This window comes from Helianthus annuus, chromosome 13 (assembly GCF_002127325.2).
Source record: "Helianthus annuus cultivar XRQ/B chromosome 13, HanXRQr2.0-SUNRISE, whole genome shotgun sequence".
Lineage (NCBI taxonomy): Eukaryota > Viridiplantae > Streptophyta > Magnoliopsida > Asterales > Asteraceae > Helianthus > Helianthus annuus.
This window is the reverse complement of record NC_035445.2, coordinates 73,700,226-73,721,068: the sequence shown is the minus strand read 5'-3', so window position 1 is coordinate 73,721,068 and position 20,843 is coordinate 73,700,226. Positions and strand designations below refer to the sequence as shown.

Sequence of the window (20,843 nt, the reverse complement as noted above, 5' to 3'; positions counted from 1 at the left end):
GGTTCATCATCTTGTTTATCAATCTCATATGAATAGTAAATCAAGTACAACTTAATGTCCCTGATTTACCATTTGCAGTTCAGAAATCTCTGCATCACTTGTAAACATAATCTCTTCAAAATATAATCAACAAATACCACTTGTAAGTAAACCAAAGAATATCACTTGTAGATTTTTCTGTAGGAATGAGACATCTACTGAAACCTCTTTACCACATGTAAGATTAGTCGGAAAGATGTCGATTCCTGCTTCTCAATTACCAACCTGGAAGCTCCGGCGTAGTCCTTCAACCTGTAAAATTCAAACACTATTCAAAATCTTTCAAACAAACTTTTCAGACACAAGAATGATGCCGATTCCTGATCCACGATATAAACTTGGGATCTCCGGCGTAGTCCTTAGACTATCATGGGAAACACACTTCCATCCAAGTCTTCTCAGACTTGATGGATTTCAACTCTTGAGCAGTAGGGTTGTATGTTGCCTTTTTAGTTGCGTAAAAACCTTTTACCCCCTTAGCTCTCCCACTCAACATTTTCCCAAAAATCTTTTTAACATTCCCATTGAATGTTTTCTCAACATCAAAATCTTTTTCTTCATTGTAAAACTGATTTGAAATTTCTGTTTTACCAACTTTCTTTTTAATTTCTTCAAATTTCAGCGATGGAAAATCATCATCATTTACTGAAATTTTCTCTTCAATCTGTGGCTCTTCTGGCTTTGTGGAACCAGATTCATCGCCGACATTCACATCACCCTTCTTAGCTACCCACACTTGGTTATCTTTTCCTTTCTTTTCATACCTCTTCTTTGTCGAACACTCACCAACCTCAAAAGTTGAATTTTCAAAAACTTTAAGTTTTTCTGTTGGTGGTTCAGTATCAATAACTTTTTCTTTCAATTTCTGAGAAACTCCCTGTTTTGTTGTAATATTTTTCGGGCAATTCCATGCAATGTGACCAGCTTCATTGCATTTGAAACAGGTTCGAGTTTCTCTTGAATGAAATACTCCAGTACCATTCCTTCTTCTCTCAGCAAGAAACTCTTGATTCGATTGTTTCCAGAACAGTTTCTTCTGTTCATCTTCCGAGCTTCCACCTGTCACAAATTCTGTTTTTGTTTTAGAATTTTTTTCATTTTTATGATTTTCTAGTGGAATAAAACCTAAACCTTTCTTTTTGTAGCTACGATTTTGGTTAGGTTTCTTTTGAAAACCAGAACCAGAATTGTAACCCTTTTTCTTGTTTAGACGTTGTTGAACTCTTGAAGTATACTTTTTGGGTTTTTCAAAATTTTTCAAAACTTTTAATTCAGGAATATTAATCTCTATTAGTTTGAAAGTTTTGTTAATCAATTCCGTTTTAATACTCTGCCTTTGATAACAAAAATTCTTTACTGTAAGAACGTTTGACCGATGAATTTTCACTGTTGACTGACGAATTTGACTTTCCAGACTTAGACTTCGACTCAGACTCCTCATCAGTATCCAACACCTGATCGGCCACCTTTTTAATAAGCTCAGACTCATGATCAGTATCGGATGAGGTAAACGTGACATCAATGTTATCTGGTAAAATGTCAGTTGTGTCGGTTTTAAGCTTTATATTGACTGCTTTCTCAAGTTGTTCCTTGTTTGGTTTCCTAGGAGAACACCCATCCCAAATCGGAGGTGGACACTTGTTATAGCTAACAGTCGGTTTCTTACCACAATCTTTTTTCTTCTTTTGATTATCGTCTTGAAAAGCTTCCATACCTGCAACAGTTGGGTAAATACGATCAATGAGATAATCAGAACTAGAATAGCTAAGCAATAAACGTCTAATCCTCTCATTTTCGATCTTCTCGGTCTCCAACTCTTGCTTCCACTTACCACTCTCTTCTATGTAAAAGTTTATCGCCTTTTGCTTTGACATCATGACCGCATTCATCATCGTCAGTGCTTGTTCTCTTTCTGAGTTTGTCTTTTGGAGACCAGTTACTATTTTGTTCAAGACATCGTACGATTCTTTCACGTAGTTGAGGTTGAACAGTAACTGCTCCTTCTTCTTCTCGTACTCAGCTATAATGTCGTCTTTTGCTTCACATTCCTTGCAAGCTTCCAAACACTTCTCGCAAGGCTTGACAACTTCAACAATCTTCTCAACCTCGATTGTTTTCACAACTTCAATCACCTTTTCAGCTTCAGTCACCTTTTCTTCATCTTTCTCAACTTCGGTAATCTTCTCAGCAGCGCTTTCAACATTTTGAACATCACCATCAGATTTCTTTTGTTGTTCTTTAGCAGCTCTTTTCTCTTTCAGTTTCTCCAAGCGTTCTGCAAAATAGAAATGAAAGCATTCAGGAGAAAGATGAGATTTAGCAACATTAATATATTTCTCCTCCTCATCATCACTGCTACTGTGATCTGGTGATTGATCAAATTGAGCCGATTTTTCAGAATCAGCATCTGATACACCAGAATCATACGGTGTTTTATCAAAAACAACTTCTTTTTCTGAAACAATCTCATTCTGAACACTTTCATCTGAACTTTGTAAACTTTCATCTGAACCCTCTGAAATTTCTCCAGATCTTTCTGAAAGTTCATCAGTACTTTCTGAAATTTCATCAGATGTAACAGACTTTTTATCCTCACTTGCCACATTCACTCCGATAGACTTCATCCATGTAGCAAACAAATCTGGCTCTCTGACAATCTTGGCAATGAATGCTTTGAACTCTCCCTTCTCATCAACAAACATATCCCAACTAAAACCTTCAGGTAGTTTCTCATCATCTTGATCGATTATGCGTGCTGCTTTGCCATCAGATGATATGTAATCACTCCAGCTGAAATCTACCAAACATGCTCTCTTGGGATCTTCAATCTTTCTTCCATGAGCTGTCTGTGGTTCGTGAGATTGACCAACTTGCTGATATATAGCTTTACGGTAGTAGTCGTCTTTTCCGAATGGATTCTGTGCTCCACTAGCTTCTCTACCTTTGCACTCCCGTTTGAAATGGCCTTTCTCCCTGCATCGAAAACAAGTAACTTTAGATTTATCAAAACCTAAAGTAGAAACATGAGCATCAAGAAAGTCATTTCTCCCGGTGATGGTTTTGAACTTCTCAGCACGTCGATGAACACTTGCAAGACCCCATTTGATATCCATGAGTTCCATCTCTTCGGCATCTATTTGATCGTAATCCTCTTTGGTGAGCATAGGATTTCCGATCCGACCAGCAACCAGACCTTCATAGGATAACAGAACAGAACCCAGAAGTTCCATGTGGTCTTTCGCAGTATCTTCAGAGAAGCTTTGACCTTCTGGAAGGTTGAGAGCTATGTTGCATTGAATAACATATCCATTTCCCGTCTTTGTTCCCTGAGACTGAAAACTTGTCTTTGACTCTTTGGGATTGACACTCGGAAACGATGAGAACCCACTACTGCTGTTGTTCGAACCCTGATCAGCTTTTTCAGATGAATCCCCAGCACTGAACGCAGTTTGTATTTTTGGACTTTTCTCAGCTTCAGGAGCCGGAATACTACCTTTGTAGTACATTTTCACATCCTGTTGACCACTCGGACTATTCATCCTAGCGATCTTCTGCTGTTCCAGATTCTGACTCTCGATCTTTTCAATAAACTGTCCAATTGTTAATCGTTCATAAACACCAGTATTCTTTAGAATCATCAAATACGTTCCCCATTCTTTCTGTGGTAACGCATCAGCCAGCTTGTCTACCCACTCATCTATGTCCTTCTTTATACTAAGCATCGACATGGATTGTACTAAATGACAGTACCGTTCAATAAGCTGCTTTGTATCTTCTCCAGGTAAACTACTAAAAAGATCAAATTCTTTCTTTAGTAATGCTTTCTTGCTCTTGATCATGTTTTCACTGCCTTCAAACTTAATACGAAGAGCATCCTAAATAGACTTTGAAGTCTTATCATGCTGAAGCAGTATGAAGATGTCTTCATTGATGGCTTGTTGAAGCAAACTGATCATCATATTTTCTGCTCTGTACATAACCCGTTCTTTATCCGTGAATTCTGATAATTCTTTTTCAACATGCATATCAGTACACGGTAACACATATTTCTTTAGTATGCACTCCCACGATCTTAGATGGTTGGCTTGAACCCAGTTTTCAAAACGATCTTTCCATCCATGATATTCTTCGATACTCATCAATTTTGGTGGTTTTTGAGTAGTTCTTGTCTCATTATCTAAATTCATAGCTTGAACAACTGCAGCTGGACTCGACGGTGTTGCAAATGCGTTGTAGAACTCGGTACTCATGTTTCACACAATGAACAATTTTCAAACGGACAACACAGTTTCAAACGGTAGTTGATTCAAACGATGAACTTTCAAACGACAGGAAAATTTCAAACGACAGAAAGTATCTTTCAAACGAACAGATATTGTTCAAACGACATGATCACTTTTCAAACGAACTGTTGTGATTTCAAACGACAGGATCTGTTTTCAAACGATAGGAACCAAATTCAAACGATGGGAACTGTTTTCAAACGATCAGTTCAAACGATTGACCTGGTTTCAAACAGAAGGTCTCATGACGTCATCATTTTGTCGAATGATTTCAAACGGACAGCCAATTTTTATCAATTTTACTTCGATTTTTAGTCTGAAACTTTCAAGGCTTTGTCAGTTATCAATTCCGAACACAGTGTGAAGTTTTGAGCTGATTTTGACCATGAAAAGTATCGGCTTTGAACAGAAGATGTAGAAAATCAGATTTCCAAGCTAAATATGGCAAGAACTCCTCGTCCTGAGCTCTGATACCAATTGTAGGATCGATTTCGACCTGAATGAGTCGATCGGAAGAGCTCTTGTACGTTTCAGAGGCGGAATACTAAGAAACGCACTAGAAAACAGCTTGAATACACAGTAAATCTCTTTTCTATTCAAATATAAACGTTTACAGTACAAGAAAATACCAGCAGCACCTCGGTATCAAATATCCGAATCCTTACAAATGACAACCGTTTGAGACCTATTTATAGACTAGGCCCTGACCGTTTGAACATGCTCAAACGGTCGACTAACACTCAAACGAAAGCCTTCAAACGGCCAGTAATCCTCTCAAACGGACAACCTTCATTCAAACGGCCAGACTTTTTCCAAACGGCCAGCCTACAATTTTCCTGTTTCTTGATATCATGCCTGATCAGATCTGCAACAAACTCGAGACTCGACATAAGACGAAGACGACAGATGACTGCACCAACAAAGACCTGGATACTATTGAAGAAATCAGGGATATGGCTAGGGTAAGGACGGCCAGTTATCAACAAAGAATGGCTGGTGTTTACAACAAAAATGTCAGGATCAGGAAGTTTCAAATTGGTGATATGGTGTTAAGGAAAGCATTTCAGAATACCACCAATCCTGCTGATGGAAAATTGGCACCAAAATGGGAAGGCCCTTATTTGATTGAAGCTGAGGCAGGAAAGGGGGCATATCGATTGCTGACCATGGAAGGTGATTTGCTACCAAAAGCTTGGAATGTTGTCCACTTGAAGAAATATTTCATGTGAACAGGATCCTAATAGAACAGATGATCCTTACATTATGGGTATCCTTGAAGGATCCTTAAAGCACCGATGATCCTTACTGTGGTAAACATCCTAATTTTGAACTATTTCATTCCCTTACTTTCTCACCTATGGATAAGGATCCTGCATCCTTTATCCGCTTCTCACGTGATTCTGAGTTTTGAAAGTTCAGGTATCCTTAGCAAAATGTTGGTTATCCCCAAAAGCAACCAGTCAATTGGGTTTGACCCCAGTTATTTGGGCTTGACCCAGCTCCGCCTGTAGCGCATGATGATCCTGGTATAGTTCATGGCAGTGGGACCCGTACTCGCTTTAGGGGCTGATAATTCCATTGTACTGGCTGTACCTAGGATCCTACGTATAATGGTAGACATACCATACATCCGTTCCTAAGGTTTCTAACGTTTTCACGTTAGCTAAGGTTTTGGCATCTTCATGTCACTAAGTTTGGATAGTCGCCAGTTAGGGCCATACTCCAGTTTACAAACGATCCTTGGGCTTGTCCCCAGTTATCCTTGGGCTTGTCCCCAGTTGCTAACTTTTATCTTATATTGGCTTAGTCCCAAGTTATGTTCTATTTCAGGTCTTTGAAGTTAAACAACCAAGGATCCTTGATCCTTACTTCTCTCTAAGGTTTGTCTTATAGTTATCCTTGTTATGGTATTAGAGGTTAGGATCCTAACTTGGATCCTCAGGTATGATCCTTAACTATTTTAATTTTATTCATTGTTTATTTGAATAACCCTTGTATTTTGACAACTAAACTTGTGATCCTTAAAAATATACTACTTTTTGGGATTTTTCAACTATAGGATATCTGATCCTGTATAATATCCTAAATATTTTCAATCTAACTTATTCAAGATTTCTTATTTAGATAAGTATACATCAAAACAATTGAAAATTAAAAAAGACAAACAAGGATAACAACACAAGATAAGCCAAAAAAGATTATAGTTATTTTATTAACAAAGACTAAACCACCAAAAGTTGTCAAGATTGCCAACCCACGTTTCTACCAGCAAAACGTGGCCCGTCCACATGGGTTGACAACGGGTGTCCATTGTTTGTGCGACCTTGGCATGCAGGTAATTAAAAGGCGGCAGGATCACAATGGCTTCATCCCCCAAACAGAGGATCCCTCCACCATTTGCAATCCTACCTATTGTCTAAAGGATCCTGGATCCTTAACCCTAAAAAAATTGTTCAAGTACAAACCGACAATTGTTCAACAAACTACCATCAAAACAAAAAAAAAATTGGGCTCCGGCTATGTCTAGAAATGTCCATCATTGCCCAATCACGCAGCCTACACCTTCGCTGCATCACCACCACCAGCTCCACTAGCTTCACCACCATGATCCTTGCCACTGCTTCCAGCCTCAATCGTCAAGATTTCCTCAGCTTCCTCCTCATCATCCAGCTCAGCCAACCTTGCCTTCCAGCCTTCCACATCCCAGGTGCTCCTGTCAAAATCAGGATCCTGAGCTTCCAAGGCCATCTGCAGTTTGGTCTTGTACATCACTATGGCGGCAGAGACTTTGGCATCCTCGGTGATCTCATGCTTTTCATAGTCAGCATTGATCAACACCTTAGCCGTCTCGTTTTTGGCATTCTGGAGATCCTTCTGGAGGTCGGCAATCTTGAGACCCTTAAGCAGTGCAACCTGTTGGAGGTCAGCAATCTTCCTATCCTGATCCTCAACGTTGCCCACGTAATCCTCAATCTCAGCCAATTTCTGCAAAAGAGGATAAAGGATAGTTCAAGACCAGGTGATCCTCAAACAAGCAGGATATACAAGCAGGGACAGTGATCCTTACCTCATTGAAGTACTCAAGGAATTGTTGGCGGATCAAGGGCAGACCTTGCAGATCCTCAGCTTCAGAGGCTTTTCTTTTCTTGCCTCCCCTTCCCTTGGAAGGTGCCTTGGGGATTGAAGCAGTTGGGCTAGCAGGAGTCTTCTTCTTGGCAGATCTGACATTGGCGAGATCAGTGATACTGAATTTGGAGGCAGACTTTGAGGATTTTCCGGCACCTGCGCAAACAAAACAAGATAAGTATCCTTATCCTAATTATATTTAACTGTTTATTAGAATTTTTAAACAGGATACTTACTTGACATCGTGACAGAACCTGAGGATACCTCTTGTGAATCCTGGGTGGTTGTCTTGAATGATCTTATTTCAGGATTGAGTCTTCTAAAGGCAGCAAGCCTCTCTTTGGCAGCAGGAGACAGTTTGAGGTGTGAGACGGTAACAGCTGCATAACAAATAACAAAAGGGTGTTAGTGATCCTCATACAAAAGGAGACTATCTGGTGATCCTTCTCAGGATCCTCTATCCTACCATGGGTGGCCCATTTTCTTGGTAGATCCTCTCCATTGGGGATAGTATCTCTTCTGACAAAGAAGAAACGCCGTTTCCAGTTAGTATCGTTCTTGGTGGCTTTAAAGATTGGGTGTTCTTCACCAGGTCTACGTTAGAACAAGTATCGGTGGGATCCAAAGGTGGTGAGATCATACATCTCGCCCAGCTCTGACATTCCTAGGTCAATCCCCTCCTGCTCAATGATCCTTTCAAGGGTATACAAAACCCTCCAGATCATTGGCATGGCTTGGATATAAGAGATGCCAGTAAGAGAAAAGAAGGACTGGGTAAAGGCCAGGAAAGGATAGGTGTATCCTATGGTGAACGGAGTAACAGGGAAGGCAACCCATGTTTCAGAAATGTGATCGCTCAGGGCAGTGGGATCGAAGGATTTAAACACGGTATCCGTGGGGAAGCAATAGCGGATCCTATCGATCTGAGGATCAGAAAAACAGCAGCGTTCCTTTATGGAATCTTTGATGATTCCTTGACCTTTGAGAGGGCTGTTCTTCTTGAGATCCTTGGCAGGAGAATTTCGGAGCATCATATTTGACGATGGTGAAGAAAGAAAAATAGAGTAAGAGAAAGGAAAAGAAGAAGGAAAGAGGATTACCTGGTTGATCTTCCAATACGAATATAAAGGGAGTTCTCTTGAGTTTAAATGCTAATTGATCCCTATCTCTATCTCTTATTTATAATCATGATCTTGCAGGCATGTCACTTCGGTGACGTCAAAAGGGTAACGGCTAGTTCGATATTAACGGCTATAAATCCGTTAGTTAGTTGCAGATAAGATCAACAAAATACAACTCGTATATGTTACATAATTACTCCTTATATTTTGGGGGTAATTGTTAGGGGAGGATTTTTTAATGACCTATGATCCTCATGTGTTATCCTATAAGTGATCCTTACTTCTGTGACAGATAGTGATCCTCAGAAGTGCTTCAGGATCAGGATCATTGATCACCCTAAGGATCCTTATTCTAACGATTGTTTACTTTGAATTTCGTATTGTTTTGCAGGAGTAACAAGTTGGACTTGGTCTTGGCAACGTTACTAAGTAATATTCCACGGTTATTTCGCACGTGTTTGACTGGAAATGGACATTGTGGAGAACGTGGGAGCATGGCACGAATTGCGGATAGTTTGTTAAGCTAGTTAACTTCTATTTTTAAAAGGGGTAGCGAGCTAGCTTTAGAAACACTTGGCTAATTTTGGCTACACACACTCATACAGCAACACTCTTGAGCATACAGCAAAACACTTAGCAATTTTACACATTTTCTGCACTTTACACTATAGTGATCCTTGTACCTAGCTCGCTATTATCCGAAGTTGTAAACAATTATTGGTTAATTTGAAGTTGGTGATCGGTAGTTTCCATCACCCGAGGTTTTTTATACCGGAGATCATTCATTGATCAAGGGCTTTTTCCTCGTACAAATCTTTGTGTCACTTGTACAATTTACATTTAAGTGATCCTTATCGTTGTTCCTCAATTCAAGCATCATACCACGTAACAAAGAGTTTGGTTGCATTATCCTCATCTGATTTTTGACCAAAACAATTCCACCTTTGCCACCACCACCTTCTGGACCTCAGAAAAATGCTGAGAAGAAACCAACTCCCATTTTCTCAAAACCTCCAACTTCTTCTGCTTCTTATACTCCTACTACTAGTGACATGTTTACTCTGATTTTGCAGATGAAGGAGCATATACAGCAGCAGGATAAGACCAACGAAAGGATTCTTAAAGAAATCGGAGACCTCAAGAAACAAAAGAGATCCGCAGAAGATCATTCCCCACTGATGCCCAGATCTTTGAATTTCGATACTCCGGTTGTATCTTCTCAGCCTCCAGTGGTTCCAGATGTTCAATATGTGGGAGGACCAAAAGGAGTGCACTACGGATCATCAGCAATGACTCTAGCATCAGGTTCATACTTCCAGCCAGCAGGATCCCATCCTCAGCATATAGGATCCTTCACAAGCTCAGGAGGATACCCAGGAGCGCAGCAGATTCAAGGGTTCTGGCCATTCCAAGGATCCTCCCAGGTTCAAGGATCCTCCTATGTCCCAGGATCCTCGCAGGTTCAAGGATCCTCTCAGGTTCAAGGATCCTCTTATGTTCCAGGATCCTCTTAGTTTCATGGATCCTTAAGGAGTTTGCAATCAGGGAGTTCAGATATCCATAAGGGACATTTCATTCCAATGCAAACCATTGTTTCTACTGGTCTCTCAATCATTCCGGAGTCTCAACAATATGGATTCACATCCACTCTTCCTAATTTGAACCCAGTGGGAGGTAACACTTTCAATAATTCTTATACCACTAACCATGGCCTCATGCAGGATACAGGTATCAATCATGCCATGGCCAGAGAATTGCAAAAGTTAAAGGATATGATATCAAGTGTCCCAGGAGTGGTCAAGCCTATCCCCGAGATTGCAGATGGGAGCCATAAGATATCTCGTTTTGCACCACCAATCTGTGATGCTGAGATACCCAAGAGGTTCCACGTGCCCACCATGAAGTTGTATGATGGTTCAACAGATCCTGAAGAACACATAGCACAATACAGGGAAAGGATGGAAATCAATCCCATCCCAGAAAGGTTAAAGGAAGCATGCTTGTGCTAGGGATTTGGATCCACTCTTACTGGATCAGCTCTTAAATGGCTGCTAAGTCTTCCCCCTTACTCTATTACCTCATTTGCTAATCTAGTTAACCTATTTAATAATCAGTTTTCTTGTAGTAGAAAATTTGAGCGTTTAACTAGTGATCTGTATAGGATAACCCAGGGTCATAATGAATCATTAAGGGATTATATCACTAAATTTAGTAAAGAATCCTTAGATATTCCTAACCTGGATATAGCTACGGCTGTTGAAGCCTTTAAAATGGGGTTGCTTAGCGATTCATTATTCTATGATGATCTTGTTATGACACCATGCAGGAACCTAGATGAGGTAAGAACCCAGGCACTCAGGTTCATCCGGCTAGAGGATGACAAAAGGATCCAGGAGAGATTAGCAGGATCCTCAAAGCAAGAGAAACAAGGATCCTCGTACAAGAACAACAAGTTCAGATCCTATAACAAATCTGATAACCAGAACGTGCATGCTGTTGATCAAGAAGAGGATGATGAGGATTATCCTCCAATTTCTGAATATTGTTTTTCTGTTGATAACAATGAGCTAATCCTTGCAATGCAGAATCTAGGTGATAAAGCTAGATGGCCCAGGAAAAATGACAGACCAGCTGCAACTAAAGATAAGTCAAAGTGGTGTGCATATCATGAAGACTTTGGGCATCTCACAGAAGAATGCATTGCACTGAGAAAAGAAATTGGATACTTGTTTAGCAAGGGGCACTTGAAAGAATTATTGGGGAGAAAGAAGTCAAGGACTCAGGATCCTGAAAGGATCCCAGAGAAAGCTCCAGCCCCTCCAGCAGATGCACAAGTTATAAACTTTATTTCTGGAGGATCAGACATCTGTGGAACATCCTTCTCAGCAGCTAAAAGGCATGCAAAGGAAACCAAGATGGATAATGGAGATAGACCCATCCGAACATCCAGTGTCTCCAAAGGAAAAGTCATAACTTTTGATGAGGATGATCGTGTTGACATTCAGGATCCTCATCACGATGGTTTGGTTATTACTCTTTTTATTTCTAACCATTTTGTCCGCAGGATCCTTATAGACGGGGGAAGCTCTGTGAACATTATCCAGCTTGATGTTCTAAAGAAAATGGGTATCCCCGAGTCCGCTATCATACCAAGATCCTCTGTGCTCGTGGGATTCAGTGGCGAGACTAAGAATACTCTGGGGGACATCAAACTCCCAATTTATGTTGAAGGACTACATAATTATCAAAAATTTTGTGTTATTGACTGTTTATCTTATTGCAATGTTATCCTTGGCAGGCCTTGGATACATGATATGAAGGCAGTCCCATCCACCTATCATCAATGTGTGAAGCTTCCTAGTCCTTGGGGGATCGTGAAGATTGATAGCGATCAACAGGAGGCTAAGAACTGCTACACCTCATCAATGAAACCAGCTTCAAAGTCAATGGCACAATAGCAATCAAAGTATCCTCCAAGGGATGTCTTGGAGCCAAGAGAGCAGGATGTAGTAGAAATCCTCATGGATCCTGGTGATCCTGAGTCCAAAGTCTATATAGGATCAGGGATCCTTGGCGAAATGAAAGAAGACCTCATATCCTTCCTCAAAAGGAGGAAAACTACCTTTGCCTGGAAACACGAAGACATGACAGGTATATCTGAAGATATAATCACTCACAAACTTGGCATTCATAGGTCATTCAAACCAATCCATCAAAAAAGGAGGAAGTTTGCACCAGAAAGAAATGCCATTATCCAGGAAGAGGTAGAGAAATTACTCCGAGCAGGTATGATTAGAGAGGTTAAGTATCCAAGATGGCTGGCCAATGTGGTTGTTGTTCAAAAGAAAAACGGAAAGTGGAGGGTATGTGTCGATTTTACTGATTTAAATAAGGCATGTCCCAAGGATCCTTTCCCATTACCCCACATTGACTCCATGGTGGATGCAACGGCGGGTCATGAACTGTTAACTTTTATGGATGCTTCATCTGGATTTCAGCAAATTCAGATGGAACCATCTGATCAAGAGGATACAGCCTTTATGACTCCCACTGGTATATACTGTTATATTGCTATGCCATTTGGACTAAGGAATGCAGGTGCAACTTATCAAAGGCTGGTGAATATGATGTTCAAGGATCAGATTGGACAAACTATGGAGGTTTACATAGACGATATGGTGGTAAAATCCAAAAAGGCTAAGGATCACCTAAGGGACTTGGAGGAAGCATTCGATATCCTTGACACATATAACATGAAACTTAATCCTTCAAAATGTCACTTTGGTGTCAAAGCAGGTAAATTCTTAGGATATATGGTGACAAAGAGAGGCACTGAAGCCAGTCCAGAACAAATCAAAGCTATAGTGAACATCAAATCTCCTGCCAATGCTAAGGATGTCCAGAGGCTAACAGGCAGGATTGCAGCTTTGAACAGCTTCATATCCAAATCCTCAGAAAAGTGCAAGGAATTCTATGATATCCTGAGGAAAAACAAGAAATTTGAGTGGACTGAGAAGCATGAAAGTGCCCTAAGAGCTCTTAAGGATTACCTATCCTCGGCTCCTGCCTTGATGAAACCGGAAAAAGGAGATGTGTTATCCTTATATCTTGCGGTATCCTCAAAAGCAGTAAGTGCCGTCCTTGTTAAGGATCACGAAGGTACACAACATCCTGTCTATTATGTAAGTAAGAGTTTACTTGATGCAGAATCCAGGTATTCACACCTAGAAAAACTTATCCTTGCATTAATTATGGCATTAACTAAATTAAGACATTATTTTGAAACTCATGCCATTATTGTTAAAACTAATTTTCCAGTTAAGAATGTATTCAGGAAACCTGAAATGTCAGGAAGGATGGCTAAGTGGGCAGTGAAGCTCAGTGCCTATGATATAAGATATGAGCCCAGGACAGCCATTAAATCCCAAGCATTAGCTGACTTTGTGGCAGATTTCAGTAGTGATTTGCAAGAGGAAGCTAAATTAGAAGTCCAGCAGCTAGAAGAGACTAAGGATCCTTGGATACTCTATACTGATGGATCCTCAAATGTCAAAGGCACAGGGCTTGGAATACTACTAAAATCGCCACAGGGGGACATAATACCCCACTCTATAACTTGTGAGTTTCAAACTACTAACAATGAGGCTGAATATGAAGCGTTGATAGCTGGTTTGCAAATTGCAAAGCATATGAGGATCAGGTATCTTGAGGTACATGTAGACTTATTATTAATCACTAATCACTTTAATGGATCCTATGCTGTTAAAGGTGAAAAGCTAACCAAATATTTGGAGATAGTCAAAGAATTGGCACTCTCTTTTGTTTCCTTTAGTTTGACACAGGTACCAAGGGAAGAAAATACAGAAGTTGAGGCATTGGCTAATTTAGGATCATCCTTGAAGATCCCGGATGATATAAGTATCCCCATTATCCATATCCTAGCTCTTGCTATCGAGGATCATGTGGCTATGGAAATAGGAGAGGATTCTGCAATTATCCCTAGTGAGGATACTCAATCTCATTTAGGATCATGGATCCTCCCAATCATGAGATACTTGCAACATGGAGAGATTCCAACAGGAGAAAACCCTAGGGCTTTCAAAATTAAGGTATCTCAATTCACAATTTTAAATAATATGTTGTATAAGCGATCTCTTGCAGGACCATATTTAAGATGCATTGAGGATCCTGAAATCCAAGAAGTTTTAAAAGACTTCCATGAAGGAGATTGTGGAAACCACACTGGGGGCGGGGCATTATTCTCAAGGATCCTGAGGACAGGTTACTATTGGCCAACTATGAAGAAAGATGCTGTGGAGTATGCTAAGAAGTGTGATCCTTGTCAGAGACACAGCAATATCCTTCACCAACCAGTTGAATTTTTGCATCCTATATCCTCCTCTTGGCCATTTATGAGATGGGGTATGGATATAGTTGGTAAGCTCCCTACGGCACCTGGTGGAAAAGTGTTAATGCTTGCTATGACTGATTACTTCTCCAAGTGGATAGAGGCTGAAGCTTTTGCCCAAGTCAGAGAAAAAGAAGTTATATCCTTCATTAAAAGAAATATTATAACTAGATTTGGTATTCCTTCTGAAATTATATGTGATAATGGTTCCCAATTTATTAGGGGCAGAACTACTAACTTTTGTGACAGCTGGGGGATCAAGATGATAACATCAACACCAGTCCACCCACAAGCTAATGGTCAGGCAGAATCATCCAATAAGATCATCATCAACAATTTGAAGAAGAAGCTTGGATCCAAGAAAGGGAAATGGGCAGAAGAGTTACCTTATGTGCTTTGGGCTGATAGGACAACCCCCAAGAATGCTACAGGACAGACTCCATTCTCTTTGGTATTTGGGGCAGAATTAGTGATCCCTACAGAAATGGTGGTCCCAACTGCTAGAACAAGTATTCGTGATCCTGAGGAAAATGATGAAAACTTGGTTCAAGACCTAGATACTATAGAAGAAATAAGGGATCTGGTTAGGATAAGGATGGCCAGTTATCAACAACGAATGGCTGGTGCTTACAACAAAAATGTTAGGATCAGAAAATTCCAAGTTGGTTATATGGTACTAAGGAAAGCATTTCAGAATACCACCAATCCTGCTGATGGAAAGTTGGCTCCAAAGTGGGAAGGCCCTTATTTGATCGAAGCTGAGGCAGGAAAGGGGGCATATCGATTGCTAACAATGGAAGGTGATTTACTACCAAGAGCCTGGAATGCTGTCCACTTGAAAAAATATTTCATGTGAGTAGGATCCTCGCAGAACAGATGATCCTCACATCATGAGTATCCTTGAAGGATCCTTAAAGCACAGATGATCCTTACTTTGGTAACATCCTAATCTCAAACTATTTCATTTCCTTACTTTCTCACCTAAGGATAAGGATCCTGCATCCTTTATCCACCTCTCACGTGATTCTGAGTTTTGAAAGTTCAGGTATCCTTAGCAAAAGGATGGTTATCCACAAAAGCAACCAGTTACTTGGGTTTGACCCCAGTTATTTGGGCTTGACCCCAGTTTCGCCAGTAGCGCATGATGATCCTGGTATAGTTCATGGCAGTGGGACCAGTACTCGCTTTAGGGGCTGATAATTCCATTGTACTGGCTATACCTAGGATCCTACGTATAATGGTAGACGTACCATACATCCGTTCCTAAGGTTTCTAACGTTTTCACGTTAGCTAAGGTTTTGGCATTTTCATGCCACTAAGTTTGGATAGTCGCCAATTAGGGCCATACTCCAGTTTACACACGATCCTTGGGCTTGTCCCCAGTTATCCTTGGGCTTGTCCCCAGTTATCCTTGGGCTTGTCCCCAGTTATCCTTGGGCTTGTCCCCAGTTATCCTCGGGCTTGTCCCCAGTTATCCTTGGGCTTGTCCCTAGTTATCCTTGGGCTTGTCCCCAGTTGCTAACTTTTATCTTATATTGGCTTAGTCCCAAGTTATGTTCTATTTCAGGTCTTTAAAGCTAAACACCCAAGGATCCTTGATCCTTACTTCTTACTAAGGTTTGTCTTATAGTTATCCTGGTTATGGTATTAAGGACTAGGATCCTAACTTGGATCCTCAGGTATGATCCTTAACTATTTTAATTTTGCTCATTATTCATTTGAATAACCCTTATACTTTGACAACTGAACTGATGATCCTTAAAATATACTACTTTTTGGAATTTTTCAACTGTAGGATATTTGATCCTGGATCATATCCTAAATACTCTTATTTAATTTGTTCAACTTTTCTTATTCAAACAAGTGTATATCAGTACAATTGAAAATTAAAGGATAACAACACAAGAGATAAGCCAAAAAGGATTAAAGTTATTTTATTAACATAGGATTAACCATCAAAAGTTGTCAAAATTGCCAACCCACGTTTCTACCAGCAAAACGTGGCCCGTCCACATGGGTTGGCAACGGGTGTCCGTTGTTTGTGCCGTCATAGCATGCAGGTAATAAAAGGCGGTAGGATCACAATGGCTTCATCCCCCAAACAGAGGATCCCTCCACCATTTGTAATCCTACCTATTGTCTAAAGGATCCTGGATCCTTAACCCCAAAGCTATTGTTCAAGTACAAACCAACAATTGTTCAACAAAAACTACCATCAAAACTAAAAAATTGGGCTCCGGCTATGTCTAGAAGTGTCCATCATTGCCCAATCATGCAGCCTACACCTTCGCTGCGTCACCACCTCCAGCTCCACTTGCTTCACCACCGTGATCCATGCCACTGCTTCCAGCCTCGATCGTCAGGATCTCTTCAGCCTCCTCCTCATCATCCAGCTCAGCCAGCCTTGCCTTCCAGCCTTCCACATCCCAGTTGCTCCTGTCGAAGTCAGGATCCTGAGCTTCCAAGGCCATCTGCAGTTTGGTCTTATACATCGCTATGGCAGCAGAGACTTTGGCATCCTGGGTGATCTCATGCTTCTCGTAGTTAGCATTAATTAGCACCTTGGTCGTCTCATTTTTGGCATTCTGGAGGTCTTTTTTGGAGGTCGGCAATCTTGAGATCCTTGAGCAGTGCAACTTGTTGGAGGTCAGCAATCTTCCTATCCTGCTCCTCAACGTTCCCCACATAATCTTCAATCTCAGCAAATTTCTGCAAAGAGGATAAAGAACAGTTCAGGACCAGGTGATCCTCAAACAAGCAGGATATACAAGCAGGGACAGTGATCCTTACATCGTTGAAGTACTCGAGGAATTGGTGGCAGATCAGAGACAGGCCTTGCAGATCCTCACCCTTAGAGGCTTTTCTTTTCTTGCCTCCCCTTCCTTTGGAGGGTGCCTTGGGGACTGAAGCAGTTGGGCTAGCAGGAAGCTTTTTCTTGGAGGATCGGACGTTATCCAGATCGGTCACACTGAACTTAGAAGCAGATTTGGAAGCTTTTCCAGCACTTGCACAATCAAAGCAAGATAAGTGTCCTTATCCTATTTCTATTTAACTAATTATTTAAATTTTTAAACAGGATACTTACTTGACATGGTGACTGAGCCTGAGGATACCTCTTGTGAATCCTGGGTGATTGTCTTGAATGATCTTGTTTTAGGACCAAGTCTTCTGAAAGCAGCGAGTCGTTCCTCAGTGACAGGAGATGCTATGAGATGTGAGACGGTAACAGCTGCATAACAAAAAAACAAAAGGGTGTCAGTGATCCTCATACAAAAGAAAACTGTCTGGTGATCCTTCTCAGGATCCTCTATCCTACCATGGGTGGCCCATTTTCTTGGTAGATCCTTTCCATTGGGGATAGAATCCCTTTGAACGAAGAAGAAACGCCGTTTCCAGTTGGTGTCATTCTTGGTGGCTTTAAAGATTGGGTGTTCTTCACCAGGCTTACGTTTGAACAAGTATCGGTGGGATCCAAAGGTAGTGAGATCATACATCTATGACATTCCTAGGTCAATCCCCTCCTGCTCAATGATCCTCTCAAGGGTATGCAAAACCCTCCAGATCATTGGCATAGCTTGGATATAAGAAATGCCAGTAAGAGAGAAGAAGGATTGGGTAAAGGCCGGAAAAGGATAGGTATAGCCTATGGTGAACGGTGTAACAGGAAAGGCAACCCAATTTTCAGAAACATGATCACTCAGGGCAGTGGGATCAAAGGATTTAAATACGGTGTTCGCTGGGAAGCAATAGCGGATTCTATCGATCTGTGGATCAGTGAAACAACAGCGTTCCTTTGCGGAATCTTTGATGATTCCTTGACTTTTCTGTAACACCCCAAAATTTATTTTTAATACTAGAATAAATGAAAAATGGATAAATTAGATAATGGGAGGTTTACAAATCAAAGGGTAATAAGTCTTAAAGGGGTAATGTGTAAAATTATAATTAAGGAGGGTTTAATGATGTCAAACCACAAAAACAAACCCCCTTGTGCGTGTTTGGGATCGAACAGGAAGCAGAGAAGAAGGGTTTACCCTTTGTTCTTGTAAAAACTCACCAATTGACAAGGAAAAATCAGTGTTAGTTAGTTGCATGTCATAAAGTTTCGATCATCTAAGCATCCCTAGTAAACTGGTAAGTTGAATTTTTGATTTTGGTGATGTTTATAATTAGGGTTTCGACCCAATCATGAAATTGTGATATGATTTGTGTTAATTAGATGTTAGGGTTACTCCCTAGAACAGAAATCATGCTTGGTTCTAGTTTAATTGAAAGAAATATTATAAAACCCATCTTGTGAAATTATGCTACGAGTAGGAGGATTTTGGGGATTATAATTATGTGTGGTTTGATATGAAATTTTGTTTGCAATACATGAATGCTAGTTAAATTTGTGAAGACTAAAGGAATTGTTAGAACTAGAGTGATTATTGATGGCACATAGGATGAATTAGTGAGTTATGCTTTAAAATGTTGTACATTATGCTTTATTAATGTGACGCACACTAGGTGTTCGATGAAATGCTTGAATGAACAACTATGCGAAATATTGAATGTAATGGAATGAAATTCCGGGTACTAAACAAATGAACGGATGTGTTAATATAGGCGTAAAGGAAGAAGGCTCAGGTTCTAAGAAGTCGGAAGGCTCACAAGACAAAGGTATGTTTCGTGACGTACAAAACTTTACTTAAATTTTTGATTAGTAACTGTGTCGAGCAAATTGTGTTATAATGGTTATTTCTTGCTATAATGGATACGGTGACTAGTAAATAAATAGCAAATCCCTTGCGGATTTGGCTAAGCTAATGAAGGTTAAGCTATGATAAGCAAATCGACCGGTTCGAGTAACTAAGTCGAGTAATGATATGATACCATTCGTCTTGAACGTGTGGTTTTGAATGCTATAACGAATGTGAGATGCTTAATCCGTTCTACGGATGAAAAGAAGAATTTATGTTGAAAGCAAATAACCCAATCAAACGGGTCGAACGCGTATGTTTAACTCTCATTGAGAGTGTTTATGCTATACCCAAGTTTATGGGTAGTCGAATGCGTAAAATGGTTAAAAGTTCATATACGGATGGAAGTAAAATTGAAGAATTATGATTTAGCGAGTGCGATAACTAACCTTTGAATTTTCTTGTTAATGTAGGTAAATCCTCATCGTAGACTCTATGGCGAATTGAAGCGAGCACGTGATCACCACTTAACATATCAAGCGCTTCCGCTAGTTGCTTTAGTGTTTTGGGTCAATAATTGTGAAAGTTTGTCTAAACTAGTTAGTAGATGTATTGGTCAAAAGTTTATGTTTTCTTGGATTTTCGTTGCGTCTAGTCGTAAAGGTCATGGAATATTTTGTTTGAAAGTTGTATGAAACAGGTGCATGCTCATTGTACGAATGGGTCATGCCCGATTTTTGTCGGAAATATGAATTTAACTTGTTATTTCAAGTCTTAAAATTATCATCGAAAATGGTTTTATAAGAACTAAATAAGTGGGTCTTACAAGTTGGTATCAGAGCCAAGGTTTGAGGGATTCGAGCGTTAAACGCGGTGCTTGAACTCAAACCGATGGCTCGTTCGAAAGAGTGCTCGCTCCAAGATCGCCCAAGAGGTAACTTTAAAGTTATAAATAAGTTGCAAGTGTGTTCTTTTTATGAGTTTGATGGAAATAATTAAAAAGATTTATGAGAAGGTCAAATAATAAGTTCGGGAGCTGTAGAACCTGAACGGAATGGAAGGAATCGAATGAGAATGCTTAAAAATGGAACTGCAGCGTTTTTGCAAAACGGAAGCCCGTCGCCGACGGGTTAAACCCCGTCGCCGACGGCATCCTCTTGCCCGACGCCTAAACTAACTGCCGACGGGAAAAACCATCTGACGGCCTTTATATGAGCCCGTCGCCGACGGGCACATAGCCGTCGCCGACGGCTTACATAGTGCCAAAACGCTGAAAATGTTTTGTTTTTTATGCTTTGTGTTACCGGTTTGTCCGAAAGCTTATTTCATGGCTACGTAGTGTCCATATAAGGTTTAACAAGTGTATGTAATCACAATTAGCGATTATAATGAGAATGGATTCGTAAGAATCAAAAGAAATGAAGCAAATGACATGAAATGGATTAAGTGAATGATGATTAATGAGTAATGATATGCGGAAAGTTTGTAATTTGTATTAAACGAGAAGCATGATATTGTGTAGATGGCTGATGCAAGAAATGTCAATGAGGATGATGACGCCACTCGGCAAGAAGCGTTTAACAGTAGGGTTACGGAGGTGGCGGAAGGGGTTATGCAAGCCTATCTTCCTCGATTAGCTCAAGAGGTGGAAAGCCGGGTTTTGGGAGTTGTAGACGCTATGATG

At 40.4% G+C, this 20,843-nt stretch overlaps 1 long non-coding RNA gene across 1 annotated transcript; it reads left to right on the top strand.

Moving 5' to 3' along the window:
* The first annotated feature begins 18,485 nt into the window (after positions 1-18,485).
* Positions 18,486-19,712, top strand: LOC110902816. The gene is made up of 3 exons (XR_002571434.2): positions 18,486-18,611; positions 19,086-19,139; positions 19,633-19,712. It is a non-coding gene; the product is annotated as an uncharacterized LOC110902816 (long non-coding RNA).
* Positions 19,713-20,843: the final 1,131 nt, after the last annotated feature.